Genomic DNA, 13,630 nt, shown 5'->3' with positions numbered 1-13,630 from the left:
CAGGACCCAATCCCAGGACTCCAGGATCATGCCCTGAGCCAAAGGCAGATGCTCAACCACTGAGCCACCCAGGTGCCCCAAGATCCTTGTTTGCCTCATTCTCCATAGAGTATTGATTCCCCCCACCCTCGTGGCCCAAGACCGTGCACCACATGACCACCTTGCAGCCAAAAGCAAGAAGGGAAAAGAAGTGTGCATATCACTACCATAATTGGCTAGAATTTAGTCACATGCCCACACTTAGATGCAAGGGAATCTGGGAAATGTAGTCTTTATTCTGGGAGGCTGTGCCAAGCTTAGCAGAGGAAGTCTTATTACTGGCAGAGAGGACAGATACAGGGGAACAATTCAGCTTTACCATCCTGTGATAATGCTAAGAATGCTGTGAGCCTTGCTACCTCTTGGAACACCCAGCACAAATTTTTCTGCAAATCACAAACTTCCAAATTTACCAGTTCAGAGGTTGGGATATATGTGTGTACGTATATGTGTATGTGTGTTGGGATATACACACACACACACACACACACACACACACACACACACTTTTATGGAATAAATACCTAAAAGTGAAATTGCAAGGCCAATTTGTATGCCTACTTTTAATTATTGTTTTAATATTTTATTCATGGAAAAAATATTTTATTCATGGGACGCCTGGGTAGCTCGGCAATTGAGCCTATGTCTCTGTCTCTTTCTCTCTCTGTGTCTCTCAGGAATAAATATATAAATCTTTGAAAAAAAAAAGATTGTATTCATTTATTCATGAGAGACACACAGAGAGAGGCAGAGACACAGGCAGAAGGAGAAGCAGGCTCCTTGTGGAGAGCTCAATCTGGGACTCGATCCCAGGGCTCCAGGATCAGTCCCTGGGCCGAAGGCAGACGCTCAACCACTGAGCCACCCAGGTGTCCCAACTACCTTTAATTTTTAATAATGATGTGAATGTGGGGCACTGGGGTGGCTCAGTCAGCTAGGCATCCGACTCTTGCTTTCAGCTCAGGTCATTATCTCATAAGTTGTGGGATTGAGCCCCATGTTGGGCTTCGTGCTCAACAGGGAGTCTGCTTGAGAATTCTTGCCCTCCCTCCCTCTCTCTCTCTCCTTCTCTTTCTCTGCCCCTCCCCTTACTCATGCTCTCATGTTCTCTCTCTCTTTCTAAAATGAGTAAAAGTCACAAAAAAATAATAGCACAAAGGTCAGTGTGCCTGGCTGCCTTAGTCGGTGGAGCATATGACTCTTTATCTCAGGGTTTTGAGTTTGAGCCCCATGTTGGGGGTACAGATTGCTCAAAAAACAATAAAACGAATATTTAATATTGTACATAGGATCAAATTATGTACACAGGATCAAATTACGTACACTACTCTTAAGATGCTTCTAGGGATCCCTGGGTGGCACAGCGGTTTGGCGCCTCCCTTTGGCCCAGGGCGTGATCCTGGAGACCCGGGATCGAGTCCCACATCAGGCTCCCGGTGCATGGAGCCTGCTTCTCCCTCTGCCTGTGTCTCTGCCTCTCTCTCTCTCTCTCTCTGTGACTATCGTAAATAAATACAAAAAATTAAAAAAATTTTAAGATGCTTCTAGTATTTTTATTAGGAACATTTTCAAATATACTGTGGTGGACAGACTCTTAGGTGGCCCTCCGCATCCCCACCTCCTGGTATCTACACCTTTGTGCACACTCCTCCCCCCAAGTGTGGGTGGGACCTATGATTTGCTTCTAACTACCAGAATACAGCAGATGTGCTGCATGTCGTTCCCATGAATCTGTTCCATAGGATTGCAGTCTCCAGCATGTGAGCTGTCTCTCTCACTTGCTGGTTGGGATGCAGTGAGCATCCACATTAGGAAGGTTCCTGTGACAAGTCCTGCAGGTTGGCTTCTAGCTGACAGCCAGCAAGGAGCTGAGTCCCTCAGTCCTACAACCACAAGGAACTGAATTCTGCCCATGACCACAGCACACATGGAACCATTTCTTTCTTCGGGCCTTCAGATGAGACCATGGCCCGGCACTCATCTAGATTTCAGCTCAGACTCTAAGAAGAAGAACTACATAAGCTGCCCATTGGATGCTTGAACTATAGGAACTGTGACTAAAAAACAGGCATTATTTTAAGCTGCTACATGAGTGCTTATATGTTACACAGCAATAGCTACACATTCAAGTTAAAGTGACCGGTATAAAGAATCATCAGGTATCAGTTATTCAACAGTCAAGATTTTGCAAGTTTGCAACAATTCCTATCATGAAATACATTAGAAGTCTATGGAATTTCTCAAAAATGTCATTTTCCTGTTTTTTTTTTCTTCTTCTTTTGAACAGTATATCAGTTTCCTAGGACTGCTATAACAATATGTCCAAACTTGGGCTTTGTAATTGACAGGAGCTTGTGTCCTAGTTCTAGAGGACAGTTATCCAAGATCAAGTTGTGTTGGCAGTGTTGGCAGGATTGGTTCTTCTGAGGCCATAGGAAGGGATCTGTCCCATGCCTCTCCCCCAGTTCTGATAGCCAGCCTCAGGCGTTGTCTTGTACATGGCTGACTTCTTCCGGTCTTCACATTGTCTTCTCTCTATATATGTCCAAATCTCCCATTTTTATAAGGACACAAGTCATACTGGTTTGAGGCCATCTTGTAATAACCTCATCTTCTCTCGATCATCCACAAAGACACTATTTCCAAACAAACTCACATTCACAGGTGCTGGGGGTCTGGACTCTAAGATCTTTTGGGGAGACACAATTCAACCCATAACAAACAGGATTCAACAAAGTCCATGGTTAAATTTAGTTGCTACATCTCTGGAGTCTCTTCATTACAACTGTTCTCCCTCCCCCGGCTTACTTTTCCAGATCTGACCTCATTGAAGAAACCGGGTCAGTTGTGATGAAAAGTGTTGCACATTCTTGGATGTGTTAATGTGCTTCCTCAGGGTGCCTGTGTCTGTTAACCATCTGGTCTAGTCTTGATAAAATGGCAGTTAGGGCTGGAGTCTTGGTTGAATTCAGGATCAACTTTTGGGGCAAAAATGCTTCCTAGGTGGAGCTATTCGCTTCCTATTGCATTGTACCAGAAGGCTTAGAATGCTGCATGTCCCAAGTAGAGTGATTTATTTATTTATTTATTTGTTTATTTATTTATTTATGATAGTCACACAGAGAGAAAAAGAGAGGCAGAGACATAGGCAGAGGGAGAAGCAGGCTCCATGCACCGGGAGCCCGACGTGGGATTCGATCCCGGGTCTCCAGGATCGTGCCTTGGGCCAAAGGCAGGCGCCAAACCGCTGCACCACCCAGGGATCCCCCAAGTAGAGTGATTCTAAGAGAAATTTGCGTGTCCAGGTGACGGCAACCCAACCCCTTCAACATCAACTTATCATTCCATCGATTGGCTTTGGCCAAGAATCATTTCTGCTGGAATCAATAATTTTTTTAAAGTTGCAAAATGGCAGCTTTCTAATTCCATCAAAATGTAGGCTTTCTCTTTTTTCCCCCTTTTAAAAATTGAGCTATAGTTGGGCAACCTGGGTGGCTCAGGGGCTTAGCGCCACCTTCAGCCCAGGGAGTGATCCTGGAGACCAGGGATCGAGTCCCACGTCGGGCCCCCTGTGTGGAGCCTGCTTATCCCTCTGCCTGTGTCTCTGCCTCTCTCTCTGTTTCTGTGTCTCTCATGAATAAATAAATAAAACTTAAAAATAAATAAAAATAAAAATTGAGCTATAGGGACGCCTGGGTGGCTCAGTGGTTGAGCGCCTGCCTTTGGCTCAAGTTATGATCCTGGGGTTCTGGGATTGAGCCCCACATTGGGCTCCCCGCGGGGAGCTTCTCCTTCTGCCTGTGTCTCTGTCTCTCTCTGTGTGTTTCTCGAGAATAAATAAAATCTTTAAAAAAATAAATAAAAATTGAGCTATAATTGATATACAGATTAGTTTCCAGTGTGTAATACAATGATTGATTTAATATTCATGTTAAACATAGACTTGCTAGGGTCACCTGGGTGGCTCAGTGGTTGAGTGTCTGCCTTTGGCTCAAGTCATGATCCCAGGGTCCTGGGATCGAGTCCCACATCGGGCTCCCCATGGGGAGCCTGCTTCATCTTCTGCCTATGTCTCTGCCTCTCTCTGTGTGTCTCTCATGAATAAATAACATCTTAAAAAAACAACAACATACACTTGCTAATTCCTATACAGACTGGCTGGAATTATGTAAACAAAAAACAAACAACAAAACCTTCCCCTTATCAGCTACAGCTACCTGATTCCACTGAAATAGTTTGTAGGGTAAAGGCTGATTAAATGCTTAATTCTCTACCTTTGAAAGCCTGCTTTGATAGGAGTGGGTGCCCTAGTTACCTCCAAGGGTGACTAGGGGTAGCTTAGTTTTCTGCTGCTGCTGCTTTTATGAAGTAGCATTAGGAACTTACGGGTTTCTATATTTGCAACGTGTCTGGTCAATTGCGGTCACCTCATTATTCTTTGAAAGCTGCTTTCTCCCCACCATGTAAAATCACGTTGTGAAGCCTTGTCCATTATTCCATTGAGTCCAAAATGCATGCACTGTAAGCATGCCATTATTACCACAACTTCTGTATCAAATAAGAAAGAAATGACATCATCCATCAATCTATATCACACAATTGATTTTTTTAATTTTTAAATTTTTATTTATTTATTTATGATAGTCACACACAGAGAGAGAGAGAGAGGCAGAGACACAGGCAGAGGGAGAAGCAGGCTCCATGCACTGGGAGCCCGACGTGGGATTCGATCCCGGGTCTCCAGGATCGCGCCCTGGGCCAAAGGCAGGCGCCAAACCGCTGCGCCACCCAGGGATCCCCACACAATTGATTTTTAAGAAGCATCTTAATTTCAGTGACATTAAAACATGAAGACCACAGACATTTGAATTTTTAAAATGTATGTATGTATGTATGTATGTATTTATTTTTAAGATTTTATTTGTTTATTCATGACAGACACGGAGAGAGTAAGAGACACAGACAGAGGGAAAAGCAAGTTCCCTACAGCAACTTGATCCCAGGATCCCGGGATCATGACCTGAGCCAAAGGCAGATGCTCAACCACTGAGCCACCCAGGTGCCCCCGGATTTTTTTAAGTCATGTTGTGTAACAGTCTATCTTGCTATTTTTTTAAGAAAAAAACTTAATTTAATTTTATTTTTTTTGAAAGAATTATGGATTCATAGGAAGTTGCAAATATAGCACCGACAGGTTCCCTGTAACCCTTCACCAAGTTCCCTCCTGATGGTTACATCTTATATAACTACAGCAGAGTATCAAAGTCAGGAAGGTATTGGTATTATGTGTGTCGAGTTTGGTGTCATTTATGTGTAGATTTGCATAACCACCACTGTAATCAAAGTACAGAACTATTCCATTGCTCTGAATATCTTCCTTGTACTATTCCTTTCCTGTCTCCCTTAATTTACTCCCCATGGCCCAGCCCTTATGCCTGGAAACTACTAATCTTTGTTCCAGCTCTCTAATTTTCTTAATTTCAAAATGTTGTCTAAATGGAATCATGGGGGAATGCAAGCTGGTGCAGCCACTCTGGAAAACAGGTTGGAGGTTCCCCAAAAAGTTGAAAATAGAGCTACCCTAGGACCCAGTAATTGCACTACTGAGTGTTTACCCTAAAGATACAAATGTAGTGATCCAAAGTGGCACTTGCACCCCAATGTTCATAGCAGCAATGTCCACAATAGCTAAACTATGCGTAGAGCCCACATGTCCACCGGCGGATGAATGGATAAAGATGTGGTGTATATATACAATGGAATACAACTAAAAAAAAAAAAAAGAAATCTTACCATTTGTAATGACATGGATGGAACTAGAGGATATTATGCTAAGTAAAATAAGTGAATCAGAGAAAGACAATTATTGTATGATCTCACTCATATGTGGAATTTAAGAAACAAAACAGAGGATCATAGGGGAAAGGAGGGAAAAATAAAAGAAGATGAAATCAGAGAGACAGAGAGACAAACCATGAGAAACTCTTAAGCATAGGAAACAAACTGAGAGTTGCTGCCTACTGGGTGATGGGCATTAAGGAGGGCACGCGGGGATCCCTGGGTGGCTCAGCGGTTTGGTGCCTGCCTTTGGCTCAGGGTGTGATCCTGGAGTCCCAGGATCGAGTCCTGCATCGGGCTCCCTGCATGGAGCCTGCTTCTCCCTCTGCCTGTGTCTCTGCCTCTCTCTCTCTCTCTCTCTCTCATGAATAAATAAATAAAATCTTAAAAAAAAAAGGGAGGGCATGTGATGTAATGAGCACTGGGTGTTAATATAAGACTGATGAATCAGTGACCTCTATCTCTGAAGCCAGTAATACATTGCAAATTACTGGAAATTAATTGATTTTAAATAAAAATTAAAAAAATAAATGGGGACGCTTGGGTGGCTCAGTGCTTGGGTGCCTGTCTTTGGCTCAGGGCATGATCTCAGTTCGGGGATTGAGTCACATGTCGGGCTCCCTGTGGGGAACCTGCTTCTCCCTCTATGTCTCTGCTTCTCTCTGTGTCTCTTGGAAATAAATAAATAAAATCTTAAAAAAAAATAAATGAATGCATCATATGATATGTAACATTTTGAGATTGGCTTTGTTTTCTGCCCCATTCAGCACAATGCCGTTGAAATTATTTTGTCCTTTCTCAATTAGTGCTATAATAACCATTTCAATTCTGGACTGGTTACTGAGTGCCAGGCACTGGACAAGGTGCCCTGTGGCCCTAAGGTCACCTAGAAAGCAGATGCTGTTTGTGGCGGCCACAGCAATCCTCACCCCCTGGTATCCAAGCCTGGTCCCCACTCCCACTGAACAGGGCTAAGCTTCATGACCAATGGGATATTGTTATAATGGTACAGAGTGACTTCCAAGGCTCAGTGAGGAAAGATGGCATGGGTCCCTCCTTGCTCTGGCTGCAGGATCACCCACCTGGGAAGTCAGCCACCATGTTGTGAAGAAACTGAGGTAGCCCTGTGGATAGATTCACATGGTAAAGAATTGAGGCTTCCCACCAACAGCCCTATGATGGAACCTACCTTGCAAGCAGACCTTCCAACCCCAGTTAAGCCTTCAGATGATAGTAGCTCTCTCCAACATCCCATCTACAACCCCATTAGAAACCCAAGCCAGAACGACCCAGATAAGCTCCCTCCAAATTTCTGACCCACAGAAAACGGGTGGAATAACAAATATCGGCTGTTATTTGAAGCTGCCAAATTTTGGGGTCATTTGTTACAGTTGTATATAACCGATACATTATCTCCTTCCTCTCCTTTATGGATGAGGAAAATGAAGCTTTGACAAGTTAAATAACCTGCCCCGGGTTACACAGAGCACAGGTCCTAAAGTTGGTATTCAAACCCAGGATAACAGCCCTGGAGTTGTGCTCTTCCACTATGTAAATAGATATGTAATTTAGTAAGTCGATCCTCTGTGGCTGAGCACGTAGGTTATTTCCAGATGGTCACAGGGGTAAATAGCATTGCCTTGATCATTGGGGTGCATATCTTTTTATGCCCTTATTTTCCTACAGTGACCCTGGCAACTCATTTAACCACTCATGACCTCCATTTTCTCAGCTGTAAATTGGAACCAATAATAGGGCCTATTTCACGGGTTTCCGAGGGGTGATGTGATAACATATGTGAGGTGCATAAAACAGGGTGCAGCATTCAAGCAAATATTAGCCAGTCTTATTATTATCATCGTTATAATCACTAACATCGTTATTATTTCCTGGGGAAGTGGAATTGGTGAGTCAAAGGCTAATTAACTTCCTTTTCCAGAAAGGCAATCAAGTCAGCCATTTTACACATTGGTTCTTTGAAATATTACCAGCTTCTCTTTCTTCTCATTTTTTTTAAAGATTTTATTTATTTATTCAGAGAGAGAGAGAGAGAGAGAGAGGCAGAGACACAGGCAGAGGGAGAAGCAGGCATCATACAGAGAGCCTGATGTGGGACTGGATCCAGGGTCTCCAGGATCACGCCCTGGGCTGCAGGCGGCGCTAAACTGCTGCGCCACCGGGGCAGCCCCTCTTCTCATTTTTAAATGAATAAAATACTAGGGCGCCTGGGTGGCTCAGTCAGTTGAGCATCCAACTCTTGATGTTGGTTCAAGTCATGATCTCAGGGTCCTGAGATGGAGCTCAGGGTCTGTCTCCAAGCTAAGTGAGAAGCCTGCTTGAGAATCTTTCTTTCTCTCCCTCCCTCCCCCTCTGCTAGCTCTCTCCCTCTCTAAAATAAATAAATAATAACCTTTAAAAAATAAAATAAAATACTAAACACCTGGAACAGGTAGAAAAGGCAAAAGATAAAGCAGTCACAAAAATTAATTGGGGAAGCAAGAACTGGAGTTTTGTTTCTTCTGCACATTATGCCCTCTAATTAAAAAAAAAAAAGGCAGCCAGTCATTAATTATTTATTTAAGAAAAAGAGAATACAAAGGGCAGCCCGGGTGGCTCAGCGGTTTAGTGCCACCTTTGGCCCAGGTATGATCTTGGGGACCCGGGATTGAGTCCTATGTCGGGCCCCCTGCATGGAGCCTGCTTCTCTCTCTGCCTGTCTCTCTGCCTCCCTCTCTCTCTCATGATTAAATAAATAAAATCTTAAAAAAGAGAGAGAGAGAGAGAGAGAATACGAGAGAGCATGTGCACCCATGCAGGGGTAGGGAGGGGCAGAGGGAGAGGGAGAGAAAGTCAAGCTGACTCCATGCCAAGTGTGAGCCCAAGGGTGGGCTCAATCTCACCACCCTGAGATCACTACTTGAGCTAAAACCAAGAGTCGGAAGCTTCACCAACTGGGTCACCCAGGCGCCCTGATAATTTTTTAATTTATACTTGAAAAAAAGGTAAGAAAATACACATAACATTAAGTTTACTCTCAAATCTATTTCATTGGTCAGTATGTTTGTGCAGAGGCCGGAACCATACCATTTTAATCACATAGGGTTTTTGTTTTTAATATGTGAATTTCTATTTTTTAAAAGATTTTATTTATTTGACAGAGAGAGTGACAGAGCACAAGCAGGGGTAGTGGTAGAGGGAGAGGGAGAAGCAGACTCCCTGCTGAGCAGGGAGCCCAATGTGGGGCTTGGTCCCAGGACCCTGGGATCATGACCTGAGCTGAAGGCAGACGCTTAACTGACTGAACTGCCCAGGTGCTCCGACCACATAGCATTATAGTAAATTTTCAAATCAGGAAATGTGAGTCCTCGGATTTGCTCTTTTTTTTTTCTTCCCAAAATTGTATTGGCTATTTGGGGTCCCTTGAGATTCAATATAGATTTTAGGATGAATTTTTCTATCTCTGCAAAAAAAGTTGGGATTTTAACGGAGATTGCATTGAATCTGTAGACCGATCACCTCTTAATAATATTAAATCAGGCACCCAGGGAACTGGGGAAAATATTTGCAAATAATACATCTGATGTGGCGTGAATGGCCACATATATAAAGAACTATAACTCAACAACACAAAACACAAACAACTCTATTAAAAGAAGAGGGGGCCAAAAGACTTGAATAGACTTTCTGCAAAGAAGATATACACATGGCCAATAATTGCCTGAAGAAATGAGAATTCGGAGTATGAATCCTTAGGAAATGCAAACCCAAACCCCAATGAGATACTATTTCACACCCATTAGGATGGCTATTGTTAAAACAAAATGAAACATAGAAAAGCAGAAAGTAACAAGTGTTGTTGAGAATGTGGAGAAATGGGAACCTTGGTGCCCTGCTGGCAGGAATGGAAAATGCACCAGCCACCGTACAAAACAGTATGGCAGTTCCTAAAAAAGTTAAACATATCGCTACCACATGATGCAGCAATCCCACTTCTGGGTATTTACCCAAAAGAGTTGAAAGCATGTTCTCAAAGAGCTATTCATTCACCCAATGTTCACAGCAGGATTTTTCAGAAACAGTCAAGAGGTACAAGCAACCCAAGTATCTATCCATTGACAGATGAATGGATAAACAAAAGGTGGCCCATCCATACAACAGAAGATATTAAGCCTGAAAAAGGAAGGACGTTCTGACACCTGGCACAACACGGATGAACCGTGAGGCTATCACGCTCATCAAAATAAGCCAGACACTGAAGGACAAATACTGTATGATTCCATTTATAAAAGTGACCTAAAGGAATCTCATCCACAGAGACAGAGAGTAGATGGTGGGAGCCAGGAGTGGGGAGTCAGTGCTTCCTGGGGACAGGGTTCCGTGTTGGGAGATGGAAAGTTCTGGAGATGGGTGGTGGGGGTGGTTGCATAACAGTGTGGGTGGGCTTCATGCCACTGAGCTGTGCACCTTAAAATGGTTAAGATGGCACATTTAAAAAAATATTTATTTATTCATTCATTTAAGAGAGTGGGAATAGGGGCAGAGGAGAAAATCCACAAGGAGACTCCCAGGTGAGTGCAGAGGCCTGCCACGGGGCTCCATCCCAGGACCCATGAGACCCCGAGCTGAGCCGAAACCAAGAGTCAGACACCTAATAGACTGAACCACTCAAGCACCCCTACGATGGTACATTTTCTATTTTGTATTTTATCACAATTGGAAATTAAGAAAGAAAACAGAAAGAATGGAAGAGAGAGGAGGAAGAGCCAAATCTAGCCTCACAACTTTTTGTACAGCCTTTGATCCAAAGATGTTTTACCTTTTTATCTTTTTTTTTAAATACTTTATTTATTTGACAGAGAGAAGGAGAGAGAGAGAAGGTGCACACAAGTAGGGGGAACAGCAAAGGGAAAAGGAGAAGCAGTCTCCCTGCTGAGCAGATCCATGTGGGGCTGGATCCCAGGACCCTGAGATCATGACCTGAGCTGAAGGTAGATGCTTAACTGAATGAGCCACCCAGGTGCCCCTAAGATGTTTTATCTTTTATTTTATTTTATTTTGTTTTATCTTTTATTTTATTTTTTATTTTTATTTTTTTTGTTTTTGTTTTATCTTTTAAATGTTTGTATACATGCTGCCGAAGTGAGCACTCTTTTAAACGTTTGAAGAAAACAGAAGAATATTTCCTAACATAAGACAATTATATACAATTCAGATTTCAATATCTATAGTTTTATTGGCACATAGCTGTGCCTGTTAGTTTACATATAACCCAAGACTCCTGCCCCCTGATGATAAAGTTGAGTAGTTGTTAGATACACTGTATGTGGCCTGCAAAGACAAAAAGAAAAAAACATTTTTTTAAAATTTTTTTTAAATTTTTATTTATTTATGATAGTCACACACACAGAGAGAGAGAGGCAGAGACACAGGCAGAGGGAGAAGCAGGCTCCATGCACCAGGAGCCTGATGTGGGATTCGATCCCGAGTCTCCAGGATCGGGCCCTGGGCCAAAGGCAGGCGCCAAACCGCTGCGCCACCCAGGGATCCCCGAAAAAAAAATTTTTAAGATTCTATTTACTTATTCAACAGAGACACAGAGAGAGATAGAGACCTAGGCAGAGGGAGAAGCAGGCTCCCCAAAGGGATTCTGATGTGGGACCTGATCCTAGGACCATGGGATCATGACCCAAGGCAAAGGCAGACACTCGACCACTGAGCCATCCAGGTGCCTGACAAAAATATTTCTTATCTAGACCTTTACAGAAAGTGTTTGGACCCCTGATCCAAAATAGTATCTGGTATTTAACTGCTCAATTTATGGATAAATTATTACTATCTCATGGAGGGGCACCTGGCAAGCATCCAACTGTTGCTTTGGGCTCAGGTCATGATCTCAGGGTCATAAGATCAGGCCCTGGGTCAGGCTCCATGCTCAGCACGGAATCTACTAGCATTCTCTCTCCCTCTGACCCTCCCCACTGTGTGTGTGTGTGTGTGTGTGTGTGTGTGTGTGTGTTCTCTCTCTCTCTCAAATAAATAAATCTAAAAAAAATCTCACAGAAGAGATTAATGCAATTTATGACTGTGGTCTTGGATCGGGTCAAACCTGGGTTAAGCTTCTCCCTCTGCCAAAGTCAGGCTGCTTCTCATCTCTGAGCCTGGGTTTCAACTCCAGAAGATGAAGGCCAACTAGAGTGCTAACTTCCGGGAAAGAGCTTGACCTGGCAGTTCTGGGAGAGTAAGAGCACAGCAGTCTTAGCTACTATCACAATCCTTCAGAGATCCAGGCCCTGGCCTCAATAATGAGCAATTCCCCCTCCGTTTAGTTTCACCTCTTCTCTCCCCACCGCCTGCACACTCTCATTATTACAGCAAATCCTCCATCATTTCTTCTGTTAATATGCCCCAAGTACTTTTCGCTGACTTTTTTTTTTTAAAGGTTTTTTATTTATTTATTTACGATAGTCACAGAGAGAGAGAGAGGCAGAGACACAGGCAGAGGGAGAAGCAGGCTCCATGCACCGGGAGCCCGACGTGGGATTCGATCCCGGGTCTCCAGGATCGCGCCCTGGGCCAAAGGCAGGCGCCAAACCGCTGCGCCACCCAGGGATCCCTGACTTTTTATTTTTTATCAAATATTTTATTTACTTATTCATGAGAGAGACAGTGACACAACACAGGCAAAGGGAGAAGCAGGCTCCCTGCAGGGTGCCTGATACAGGACTGGATCCCAGGACCCCGGGATCACCACATGAGTCAAAGGCAGACGCTCAACCACTGAGCCACCCCTCTGCCCCTTCACCGACTGTTCTTAAAACACAGCCATAGGGGATCTTTGGGTGGCACAGCGGTTTGGCGCCTGCCTTTGGCCCAGGGCGCGATCCTGGAAACCCGGGATCGAATCCCACGTCAGGCTCCCAGTGCATGGAGCCTGCTTCTCCCTCTGCCTGTCTCTCTGCCTCTCTCTCTCTCTCTGTGACTATCATAAGTAAATAAAAATTAAAAAAAAAAACACAGCCATAAAAAACATTATCACGCTTTAAACCATTAGAACCACGATGGTTTCAAGAATCTACATGTGTGATCAGATTTCCTAGAACTATACACCGCCACCACCAAAAAGTACATGTAAAAACTGGAGAAATGTAGACATCTGTACCCAAGTGCATTGCGTTTTACCGACTTCACTGTCCTGGTTTTGACAACAGACGGTGTTTATGAAAGATGTTATCATTAGGGGAAGCTGGCTTGTAAAGAGTAGGTAAAACTCTATGCACGGTCTTTGCAGCTTCTTACAAAATCTGAAAACCGTTCGGAAAGTTTAAAAATTGCAATGACAACAAAACAAACCCCGTAGAATTAGGGTTGGGGTGAGGTCAGTGAGGTCTTGTGCAATTACAATTGCAATTGCAAGTGCAGCTGGATTCTAACTTAAGAATTTTGAAATGGTCATCACCATGGATTTTTTTTTTTCCTCTTGCATTTTATTTAAAAAAAAATTACTCTAACGTATTTGGAGTGTTCTGGGGGGTGCTTCCCTAAATGTCTCTTAATTCCTTTCCTGAGAATCATGAACTCAGGGTATGAGCCCTGGAACATACTTTTTTTGGAAAAAAAATTTTTTTTTCAAATGTCAGCATTATTATTTCTAAGTAAGCTCGCACCCCCCCCCCGCGCCCCAACGTGGGGCTGGAACTCACGACCCCCGCATCAGAGCCGCACGCTGGGGCGCCGCCGGGGCACGCAGGGGTGT

This window comes from Nyctereutes procyonoides, unplaced genomic scaffold (assembly GCF_905146905.1).
Source record: "Nyctereutes procyonoides isolate TBG_1078 unplaced genomic scaffold, NYPRO_anot_genome, whole genome shotgun sequence".
Taxonomy (NCBI): domain Eukaryota; kingdom Metazoa; phylum Chordata; class Mammalia; order Carnivora; family Canidae; genus Nyctereutes; species Nyctereutes procyonoides.
The sequence above is the reverse complement of the archived record's forward strand: the minus strand, read 5'-3'. Positions refer to the sequence as shown.